This window comes from Hippoglossus hippoglossus, chromosome 6 (assembly GCF_009819705.1).
Source record: "Hippoglossus hippoglossus isolate fHipHip1 chromosome 6, fHipHip1.pri, whole genome shotgun sequence".
Taxonomy (NCBI): Eukaryota; Metazoa; Chordata; class Actinopteri; order Pleuronectiformes; family Pleuronectidae; genus Hippoglossus; species Hippoglossus hippoglossus.
This window is the reverse complement of record NC_047156.1, coordinates 13368148-13380597: the sequence shown is the minus strand read 5'-3', so window position 1 is coordinate 13380597 and position 12450 is coordinate 13368148.

Genomic DNA, 12450 nt, shown 5'->3' with positions numbered 1-12450 from the left:
TGGGGTATACTAAATGGAAAGACAGAATATTAGCAATGAAGTAGCTCTGCTTGGAGACAACATTGGAGAAAGGAGTGTGGGGAGAGCTTGAAAAAAAAAAAAAAGGACTGAATATAAAGGAGAAAAGACAGAGTTGAGGGAGGAGAGGAGAAGAGCATTCAGCAAGGAGGATATAAAAGGAACAGAGAGGGGGGCGAGGGAGTGAGACAGAGCTATGGAAGGAAAGAGAGAAAGAGAAGGGAGAGAGAGAGAGCATAAGAGAGCGAGGAAAAGAGGGGGGCATGGGAGAGCAAGAGAGAGGAGGAGAGAGAGATCAAGAGAAAGAGGGAGGAGGGAGGGAGGAGGGGGGTGAGCGAGTGAGAGAAACAGAGACAGAGGACGAAAGAGAAAAGACAGTGAGGAGAGAAAAACAGAGAGGGGGAAGGGAGAAAGAGGGATAGCCACAAGAGACTCAAAAACCACAGAATAAAAACCCTCTGTCTGTCTGTAACTCTATATAGATATACAAATATGAATCCTAATATATGGGCACATCGCATTTATCCAACGGGAAAGGATAGTCAACAGTGCAGAATTCAACATGCACCTCAAGTTCATTCAATAAGTCGGCAAACACAATGTTAGGACCATGGGAGAACTCATATCTTCTTATCAGGAATGCAGTTTTTCATTGCAGCATAAGGTGGGAGAGGAATTTTACAGAGGCACTTTATCCTATTTTAGTCGCTCTGAAGTCTCTTCCTGCCCTGTGATTCACGGAAAAAGTATGCTCATGAAATTAATGGTATAGTCTCGCCATATTCTTGCAGAAAAACATGTAAATAAAGGAAGACAGACGATGTTGATGCCCGTGCCAGTGTCCTACATAGTGGAATGGCCCCAGATTTACTCAAGGTGAGGGCCACAATGAGCCACGGAAGCCTATTAACACTAGAGGTCTCTGGAGTGCCTTATATGCGGGTTAGAGTCGGCCACATTCAAACTGGCTGTAGCAGATAGGGGCGACGCAGCCGCTGTCCCTCTATGGCCGTCACTCCTTTGTATTATTCCTCCACCTCCCGGTAACAAATTTCAGTCGGAATTACTTTTCTTTCGTCCAAGTTTCATTCTTTTAAATCAAACCCTTTGTCTATCTCTTCTTTTGTACCTTCCTCCTGTTTCCATGGTTACCTCTCTCTCTGCTCTGTACACTATCTATCTCTTCCTCCGTTTCCCTCTCTGTCTCTCTCACTCTGTTCTTATCTTTCTCATTTTGCTTTCATCTCTGCCTCCCTTCCTCCTGCTTTATCCCACACCCTCCTCACTCCGGCTTTTATCTCTCTTCACTTTCATCTGTCTTTCACCTTTCTCTCCCCTTCAAGCCTGCCATTCCATCATGCTGGTTTTTGGTTCTTACTTATAGAGAGAAAGTTTTATCGGTTTCCCTGTCAATTCTGCATTTTTAATCATTTCCAATTTATCCAACCCACTTTCAATGCCATTGAGTCATGCATTAAATTGTCTTGGGCAGAATGTGTGTGTGTGTGTGTGTGTCAGTGTGTGATTGTGAGATGGAAACCATAGGTGCAGGAGGCTGTAGTCTTCTACAATCAAAAAGAAAGAGGAATGATTTCTGTCATGATATCTGGAGATTAACTGGCTGCTGTGGGTTTGTCTTTCACGAGTGCAGCACTGGATTTCTTTCCCCCCCACATGTTATTTTCTCATTTCCATATCAGCAGCCACTGTGCATCAACACATTTACAAAACCGGCGCTTATGATTTTATTATTTGTGATTTAGTAGTGGACTGTACCCGTGCTTATCTGAGTTCAGTCCCACTGAGGCTGAAGCAGCTGAGGGAGGTAGAGCTCCTCGACATGGGGCTGCCTCCTGTAAGGTAGCCTGTCATTTCTCTGCAATGATGAAGATGTTCTTGTGAAGCACAAATGCCTCCCTCTACGCACCTCAGTTGGGAGATAATCGTATTCACACACAGCTGTGGCTGGTTTAAACGCAATACCATGTGTCACCGTGTGATACCGCACGCTGAAATAACACTGCTTAACCGCAAACAGAGACGCGGCCCATTGATATTTAAGAGGACAATGATCACTGTACAGGAACATGTCTGTTGGCCTAATACCAATTCACTGTAGGGCTGTCATCCATGGTGGCGTACATAGGAGAGGGAGTGTGTCTTCAAGTCAGTGACAAACTCATTCCAAGAGACACTGCATGTGGTGTGGGAGGAAGTTTTGTTCTGCAGCTTTGACTGAAACTAACCTCCCTCCCCTCTCCCTCGCCTTCCCCTTAAAGTACCACAACTATTCAGAAAAGAGAATAAAGAAAACCTGAATAGAGGAAGAGAAAAAAAATGGGGTCCCTGGGCGAGAAAGAAAAGAAAAACAATGAAAGAAAACAGAATGAAAAGCAGCCAAAGAAAAAAGGGAAGGAGAGAAAGAAGGACAGACGTAGGGAGGAGAGACAGAAAAAGATACAGAGCAGAAGGAGCATAAAGCAGGGAGATAAAAGCATTGCAAAAAAAAAAAGGAAGGAAAGGAGAAAGAGCGAAGGCTCTGAAAGACGGGAACATTTCAGAGGAAATATATTCTGAGGAGAAAACGAGGGGAGCACAGTGATGTGAAGGTAAAGGTCTATCGGCCAGAATGGGTTTGAAAAACTGATAATTATAGTCGAGATGGTGCAAAGACTAAAGGATTGTGTTAAATGAACATTCTAGCTGCATCCTTTCTTTTCAGTTATCCTAAGAGCAGACAATTGATGTAGATGCAAAAGCTTTGACTAACACTATGATAACAGTTCATATAATGCCAAAGAGAGAAGCAAAAATATTTAACCTTTTGAATTGAATACATAATTTGACCTCCCTGTGTTTTACTCCACATTACTCATCACCAATGTGTCTGCCAGGACACTGTTGTTATGATTATCATTATTAATGTAAGGTGTATTTTAACCAGAGAAACAGCATACATGAGGTTTGTATCATTTCTATTCGATTTTCCAGATGTTAGCATCTGTACTGGTAAACTACACAGGGCACAACCTATATGTGTAATTATTTTTATATGCATCATGTAATATTTATGATATTTTACAGTGACGGTGATCACACTGTTCAGAAAAATATATTTTTGATTGATTCATTCTTAAGCTTTATACAAAACAAACCAAAGCAGACATTTAGTTTATTGATAGGAAGACATTTTAGGAAATTGCTTGGAGTTAGATGAGAATGTTGCAATCATTATCTTTATAACTGTAAAGAGCTGCTTTCAGTCATGCACGGAACTATTTTTCTGAAACTCTTCCAAGGTGCTGTATGTGAGAACGCAAATGTCCAAGTCAGTTGCGCTGAACATTTTCCAGAACCAGCCCCCAGGTAATGAAAAGAAAATGTTCGAGTGAACCCATGTGCGAGAAGGAAAATGTGTGAGTAGGTGTGTTGATGATGTTTCCAACATGCGACGGGCATGAAACTGAAAAATACAACAACAAAAAACATCTCAGGCTAAAAAAAGGGAGCCATATACATCGATACCAACTAATTGGATAGACTGCTCGATTTGAGAGCTTTTGATGATAAGGGCCGACATCAGTGTTGATGTGCTGGGAACTAAAACACAGGATGTCTGCAGCAGAACATTCCTTAAGTTATTATGAAATAACTAATATAAAATAGTTAACTTGTTTTCCTTCATTCTCCCACATCAAGTAGAATGAGCTATTTCAAAAATATCAGCTCACAGAAACATAAATCTGTATGGTCTGTAAAGATCATAGTATTAAATACGTTATAAATCTCACTTATTCCATCATTAACTTTGATGATTGTGACGGAGGTAAGACCGGTGCTGAGCTCCAGGTTTATGGTGTGCAGGTTTCCTCTGTCCACTGGCACCATGATGTCATGATCAAGAATCTGATACTCGGTATCAGTAATACAATCTGTAATTGAAAACACTGACCTTCCAGCTTTACTCTAGCAAAGATGCACGTGACAAACAATAATAATTGTGTTGGCCAATATGAAAGATCATGTAATGAGTGGATACAGACAGTACAGGTGTAATCTACATGTTTGTCCAACATTAATTAGCGGTTAAGAATATCAGAAATGATGTTGGACTTTATCTTTAAAAAATATTCACACAGTCCATATTGCTGAATAATATAAAACAGAAACATAAGAGCACGTCCCCAAACTTGAATTCACCAAAATTTTAATTAGTCACATTTTAATCAAATTTTGAATTTCGCTCATTCTTTAAATTGACAAATTACCATTTTTGCACCTGGAGCAAAATATGTAAATCAAAATCTAAAGTGAAGTCAAGACAGACATCAAATATTTCTAAATGATCAAGCCCATATTATTACTGCTGTGCCTGAGCATAGCAAAAGCACAGTGAGTATCATGACTTACTGAAAGATGCAGGCAGTGTGATGCAGGCAACCATAACTACACCTCCTGTAAATGTACAGGTTCAATTTGATCCATGCTTACATTACGCCGTCATGCAGATTTTTGAAAGCATCGTCATGCAGGTGAAAAGGTTTGAGGAACAACACAGGGCACTGCTCTAAACTCAGCTGCTGTCATGCTCCAGGAAATATTTTGAGGTACTTGCATTTTGACTTTGTTGTACCAGAAAAATCCATTTGGAAAAAAAGAAAGAACTGTGAGATTAAGAGATAAACCCGTGGAACAGTAGTCACTGTGTTTACATGCACATGTTTATATTATTATTTGTTTATATCTATTTGTATTTTTACCTCCACCAAGGTTATGTTTTTAACCTGTGTCCGTTTGTTTGTTTCAGCAGGATTATGTAGAAAGTACTGACCCGAGTTGCACCAGACTGGGTGGAGGGATAGTGCGATTAAGATACTGTAAGAGCTAGACAGACGTGTAGGATTGTTTGGTCTTGGTTGGAGGCATGCGCTTTATGGAGTGCCATTCTGGTTATTGATTAATTTAGTGTGCATTCCGCTGTAAAATGTCCACAGCTTTGCTACCTACTGTATGTACACTGCTCTTTTTGTTTCACTAAAACCTTTATCTCTCCCCAACCAAGGGGCTGTTGTTGGCTACAACTAACCACACACCAGACACAGACCAATGTCTTTACACGTGGCAGAGATCCATGTAGTGATTACAGCATTTCTCATTACAAACTTATTTTCCAGGGAAAAATGAAAAAGAGTTCAAAGTCTCTCACTTTGCAGATCTTGCCAATGCAATTGCCATTGTGCTGACACTTTTGAATAGGGGAAACTACAAATTTAATAATGGTTGTTAAAAAAATAAAAAAATAAAAAAAATTGAATAACCTTTTTTAAGAACACATGACATACTGAATATTGGTTTATTAGGTACATTTGTACAATTTAATGCAATCCAGTGTTCTGCAAGAAGACAAATCCCTGAAGCTTGAAATTGTTGACACTGTTGAGTATTTCTGACTAAATTGTGGTCAATATAATTATTATGCTATTTAATTTGAGTTATTTCAGTTAGATGATTATATTGTATTGCTTTTATATTAGAAGGGGGTTTTAAAATGTTTTCTCTCACACTCATTAATACACATGCCAGGGACAGGATACTATCAAGGAAATATAGGCTAAAACAATTAAAGAGCAATGTAATTGGACTGCAGTTATATTGTTTATTGTACAATTCGGACAAGGCCAGGCAAAAACACTGTGGACTTTATGTCTTTTGTGGGTCATTGTAATCTTGATGCAATGAATTGTACAAATTCATGGGAATAAAGAAACATGTATGTACACATCAGTAAATCTCAGTTTAACCCCCCCCCCCCCCCCCCCCCCCCCCCCCCCCGCCTTTTCTAACATCTGAAAAATATACAGGGACAAAAGCTTCCGATGCTGTTTGAAGACAGGTGGGACAAGAGCTATGTTTTCAATTATTACGACCCCCTTAAGGTCCCATAATATAGAAAGTGAGATTACCATGTCTTATTACAAAGCAGATCTAGGTGCTACAACTCAGTTGACAGAGAAATTCACACAGGCCATTTTCAGAAAGTCTGCGTTGGAATCAGCCATCAGGACTTTTGTCAATTTGACCATGGCCCCATAACCTGGCCGTCACGCACCCATCATCCAACACTGCAGGATTGTTGCTATATTTTATTCAATCTCTATTAAGGATTCTTACTAGAGTTTTGTTCAGCCTCCCCCAACAATCTTTTCAGTTATTCTCTGGATGATTAGATTTCCTGTGTCTTTCTGTTTCATGTTTATTTAATCAGGAAGACAAAAGTTAAACTTGGAGTTCATTCAGTTAAAGAGTGACTATCTTCTTGCAGTTATTCCATTCAGTCCATAACAACGAAATCTATTCTGAAGGCTCTGAGCTAGTTCATCTCAATGTTTAAAATTCCAAAAGTCATTTAGCAGATCAGGGGGCACAGGATATCAGGCATTTCAGGATAGGAGCAACAAGGTCAGGGGATCTGCACTTGGTTCCACCCCACACATGGTTCCACCCCACACAAAAATCTATTTTGACAGCATATTGTGTAAAAATTGAATAGGACTGAAAAGAAGGTTTGGCATGGCTCATGTTGGCAGTCAGGAAAGAATCTCAGTAGAGCTCTGGTGTCAGCCTGAACACCACAGTGTTTGTAGTCCTTTGGTTTTATTGCTGAATGGGTTGAAAACCCTTAAAAACCACATCTGAATGTCTTGGCCCATGAAAGTTTGGGAGTTTGGGAGAATTTAATCACAGGTTGTTTGTAATGTTGGTCAACTAGGTATCTCCTACAAGAAAACCAAACACCTTTTTAGTGGAGATCAGAAGAAATTTATTTTAGTCCTGGAGATAGAATTTTCAGATCTCGCCTAACCTTGGTCTATGCAGCCCAAAAGGTGTGTACACAAAGTATGTACACATTGACTTCTCATCTGAATGTACAGACATCGATCATTGAATAAAGATTTTGCCGGAGGTGACATTGTTCTTGACAGCGTCCAGAAACAATGTGTCAAGAAGGCCATTATTCTGGTAAGCTGGTATTCAGAAGGTAGGAGAGGCTGCACTCATGACTGTACTGGAGGACCTTTGCTGCTGCTTTGCCCTCCCTGGTTCTGGGTTAAACATTAGAATAAGAGACTCACCATTTCCACAGAAGGTGCATCAACCACAAACTGGAAGGCTGCGTTGACTAGGACACAAGCTGAGATAAAACGGAAAAAGTCTACATGACCTATGATGACCACTTTTCAGGAACAGGAGAGGCATCTCCATTAATGAGACCAGCCAGAGTATTATGTGAAATTCCTGCAAGAGTTGTCAAAACCCACAAACCACTGAGGAGGCTGCTGGCCAACTCGAGGCTGCCTTGACCTCAGCTGTATCTATCTGCACACTGCCTGTCAACACAGTGATAATAAAATCCAAAATTGACACAATGGAGACCTGATGGCATCAAGTGCATAGGTTCCTGTGGGAAGTGGTCATACGCCAATGTGGTTATGGCTTTGTTGAGCACTTATTTAAGTTCCTCATCTTCTGGAGGAACCTCAGTGAGGGGAACTCAGATTGCTCTTACTAGCTTAGCTTTTTAGAGACCTGTGGTAACTATTGTATGTAACAACGTTTAAACTCTAGGTTTGCCTCAACAGGATATCTGTTGATAAGTCCCTCCTTTTACTTAACAGGTGAACACAAAATGTCCTGAATGGCCACAACACAGACACTCTAGTTCAAGTCCAATCACTTCAGACATTATAGTTGGGCCTAACTTATGAGCTATGCTGGGTTTAGCATAGCTTTCACAACTTGAGTGTGTGCAATACTGTTTCTATGATGGGTCGACGAGGCGGTTTCATTTCTCCATCTTCGACCCAGGCTCCTTTTAGCAGGAGCATGGGGTGCAGTATGCTACTTGAGACCTCTTTGAGGTTGAAGATCAAAATCAGCAAGCATTCATGAGGAATTGATTAAATGAGGCTACTCTCATGGACAAGGGGACAAAGAATAACTGCCTGATTTAGTGTTGTGCTTCATATATACTTTTTTAGCTGAACTATTGACAGTTTGGTCAGAGATTTAGGTGTGTTATGCTTGTATCCTCAAGCTGCTAGCTTGAAGCAGCGACAAGGACTGGGCTGCAGAGGGCTGGGAAGCTCACATCTTAGATATTTTTCATTTTCATACTTGTATTCTCGAGACCCAACCGATGCTGACTCACACAATGTCACCTGAGACAGTTCATCTGATTTCCCAGAGTTCCCCTCGAAGCCACACAACAAGACCTGTAAACAGACTTGGATGAGTAAAATTGGTGCAGTTCCGCTTTTAAGACGCTATGAACAGCAGTGTCCTTAGTTCTTCTACACTCGGGCATCTTTGTTGGACATTCTTTCCAATCTTAATCTAACCCTCCTAATTTTCTGTCACCTGTCGACTTTGAAGAATTTAGTAAAGGTTTATACGTGTGCGTGGACCAACCAGGAAAGAATACAAGACTTGATAACATAAAGTGTCAATGATGCCCACTGAGAGCGGACAACAGGGGGAGCTGTGGAACAGGAGACAAATTAATTGAAGAGAGAAACATGTTGAAGAGCTTGAATAGGTAGGTGGTGTTGCAGCTCTCAAATGGACTCTAAGACACCCTCGTTATAGACTGTTGGCAGGACATGAGAATTTAGTATGCACAATACAGAAATTGATCTGCTGACATACAAGCAGCAGAGGAAAGAGAAGAATATGAGGAGCTTTCTGTATGACAGGCTCTTGCTGGCACAAGATTGAATCCTATTAGAACTGTCTTGTTTGTTGTATCCTCTGCTCTCTCTCTACATAAGTGCCCACCCTGGTTTGAAAAAAGTAAAACACACCACTTAAACTCATGTTTTATAAACAACTGAAATTGTGAAGAAAGAACGTGTTCTTGAGTTTGGTTTTATTCTAAGCATGCAGCAACCCCTGAAATCATTTGGACAGACCTACAGCCTTCCCCAGTACAGAGCACAAAAAGTGCTTGGATTATGCATGAACCGCCTCGAGTCTCTTATTTGCCTTTCAAGCAATTTAGCATCACATCATATTTCAATAAAAACTTGGGTTTGACTTTGCACTAAATTACTCTGTCGTAGTCATTAAGTCATGATCACATCGATCAAATCTTAATCACTGTCTGCTGGGACAAAGCGTTTTTAATCAAATCTATTCAGTGCCATTTCTTTTCTATAGTCAATTATAAATAATGATAATATGAATTGTCATATATGACATATAGATGGAGGTGATGCATTCATAATGATACTGTCAGATTTACGTATAAAAATACCATGGTGTTTTTTGTGCATTTGTTTTTATTTAAGGTTAAAGGAACCTTTTAAGGGTTTTATCCACTAGTTGTGCAGTTGAGCACTGTTTTGATTGTTATTTGAATCTCATGTCCTCCCGAGTACGTGTAAGTATGTACCCACTTTGAGACTGCAGAGGGCATGGGCAGGCGATGGTGGTATTGTACTGTGAGTAAATATTTTTTAATTTCAAATATATGCAGTTATTAAACAAGTGCATTTAATTATTTTACTGTGTATTCGACCACATTCAAAGGTTTCAATTTAAATGCCATATTTTTCTGTTCTTCTTGTCTAAACAGTGAGAAACTTTTTGTTGAGTTCATATTCTTTCTTTTAAATAAATTGTTAATAAATTGTTTTATTTCTATTTGTTCTATTGTTTTAATAATTACAGAAAAAGGTCTTGAGGATCTACAGTTCCACCTAAACAATTACTGTTGTGAACAGAGTCCAGCTAACTGTAAATAAGCCTTGCAGGTTTTCTTGAGGACTTTCTGCTCTGACAACTGCTCCAGGTAGAATTAATGCCATATAACTCAGGTCATCTATGAGGAACAGCTTCTTGTTCAATGATTTCTCAAGGTTTTGCAAGGTTCGCAAAGTTTTATGCATAATACTTATACATCACCACAAACCCTGCGGAACATTAAATGTGATTTGCACTATATTCATCTTAAAGGTATTGTCAATGAATACAGAAACCGAATCACCTGTACTGGCTTTTTATTGATTTATTTTCCATTGGTTATTGAGCAGTGACCATGCATCGTATGTTATGGATGCCTTACATTGCTTCTCTGCCAGGCCAGGGCTTCCTCAAAGAGATGATATTCACCTAGGATTCACACAAAGAGAGAGAAACTATGAGTTGAACATGACAGGGCTGCCAACTCTCACCCACAGAGTCTAAGATATGAAAGAAAAGGGCTCTGATCCCCCCACTCTTGCTCTTTCCCTCTTGTTTATGCAGAGAATCGCAAAATGTAATAGTTATTAGTTATTGTAGTTAGTCCTGTTAAGTACCACTGGTTATACACTTGTCCTCTTGCCATATGAGCCTTGGTTCCATGTGAAAATTGAAAATAATTGCTTACTTCGTTATTGTGGTTCCATTTTCTTTTATATTTAATTGGCAATAAAATATGTACTCGGAAATGTATATAATTTGAATACAAATACATAAATTTTTGACTGTGCAACCAAAGAAATAGAAATGAAAGGCACATCTCTTCAAAGCTCGCCAGTCTGTGCATTATTCCTGTTTCCAGGCGGGTCATGTGCATGTTTCCATTTTCTTTGTAGGTGTTGTTATTCCCTGTAAAGTAACGATGAAGGGAGGTGGGAGATTAGTTATTTGAAGGAGCTGGAGACATGCTTCCTCCTCAAGATAAAACACACAGGCTCTAAAATGATTATTTGTTGTATCTGATTCTGCAGTTATATTAGATGTGAAATAGATTTCTAGGGATGTAAAAATGCTTGAGTCTTGTGAGTTACTATATGATTTGGTTTGACAAGGATAAAGATGATTATCCTGTGTCTCTTGAATCATGTACATCTTGGCTGTCGTAGCTCGTTGGAATTCAATACACCTCTCCGCTCATTCTGCTATTTTTAAATTAGCAATGCTGCCTTCTCTGATCTTGTGCTCAGGCTACATTTAAAAGGAGACTGAGATTTTGAATGAAAATATTTGTATCAAGCAACAATATGTTTGATTTTACACTGAACGCCTTATTTATTACCCCTGTATTAAATAATTGATTGTGTTTACTAGTTTAAATTCTACAAATACAGATATAGATTTTAATAGATGTATGTAAATGTTTTTGATTATGTTTTCAGATCTACTGGGTTTTCAGCCTGAGCGTGAAGCGACTGATCTGAGATTTTTTACTGACAGTGGTTCTGAATTACAATGACTCAGATTCTGCTTAGTTTAACCATAAAAAAGCTAATGTAGGTTTTATCAGACTGATTTCTATTATCCACATAGTACATGTTATGACATTTTAATCTGAGCTTTATCAGTGAAGCTAATTAAAATGTTATTAATTAGAATGGTGTAATAAACATCGCTCTATTCTGTTATGATGGTAACTGTTGTGATGGCAGCAGAGGATTCTACACAGCTGTAAATAATAGTATAGGAGACGATGTAAACGTGTGTTTTATAAATATCTCCAGCAGATGGCACTGGTGCTCTGTTTCTTAAAAGCTGCTTATGGTTGATGGGTTGTTTTAGACCTCGATGATTGGGCTGTGATTATTGAAATGTAAACACTGTAATTCATTAATTAAAGTATGTCAAGTTTGCCACAAGAAGAGAAAACACACAAGACCTTCTCTACATGTCCAGCTGTGAGGTGTTTGTATGTTTGTTCTATGTTATATGTAAACACGTTACCACTCCCTTGAGACCCGGGATGAAATAAAAATGAAGCATCTTCAAAGTGAAATTTGTGTTGTAGATATAAGGTCCAGTCTTGTTCAAAGGGAATCAAAACTGTGTAGCTTCCAACTGAATCCTGTGGTGAAGAACCTGAAGGAATGGAAATGAAAGGCTGCAGAGCAGGTGGCTGTTTGAGTAATACACCCATTGTTGAACCATAATTTGATCCCAATTATTTTACCTATATAATTTAATCAGAAAGGACTTATTTCTGTTACATTGAACTTGATTTAAATTGAACTTAAATTTTACTGAGCCACTATGCTGCCATCTAAAATGGATTTTTTGGTTTGTTTTCAATCGTCTCCTGTCCCTGAGGAGATCAGTAGGGGGCATATGAAACATGCATTCATGCTGAGGTCTATGATAACCCAACAGACCCTAGCCCCTCCTTGAAGGCAACACAATACCATAAACTGTCATTGACATTGCCTCGCGAGCTTCTCACCTACTAACAAAGCCAAAGCTGAAGGTTGTTAACACCTATTGTTGGTGTTTCAGTGTGTGGTTAGTAGTCCACAAGTCAATATCGAGTCAATTGTTAGACTGTTAGCTACGATGACTTATTTATATTTCTAGTGCTGCTTACCTTCTCAATGAATGATTTTGTCTGTAAAATGTCAGATAACAAATGTCCTGAACAAT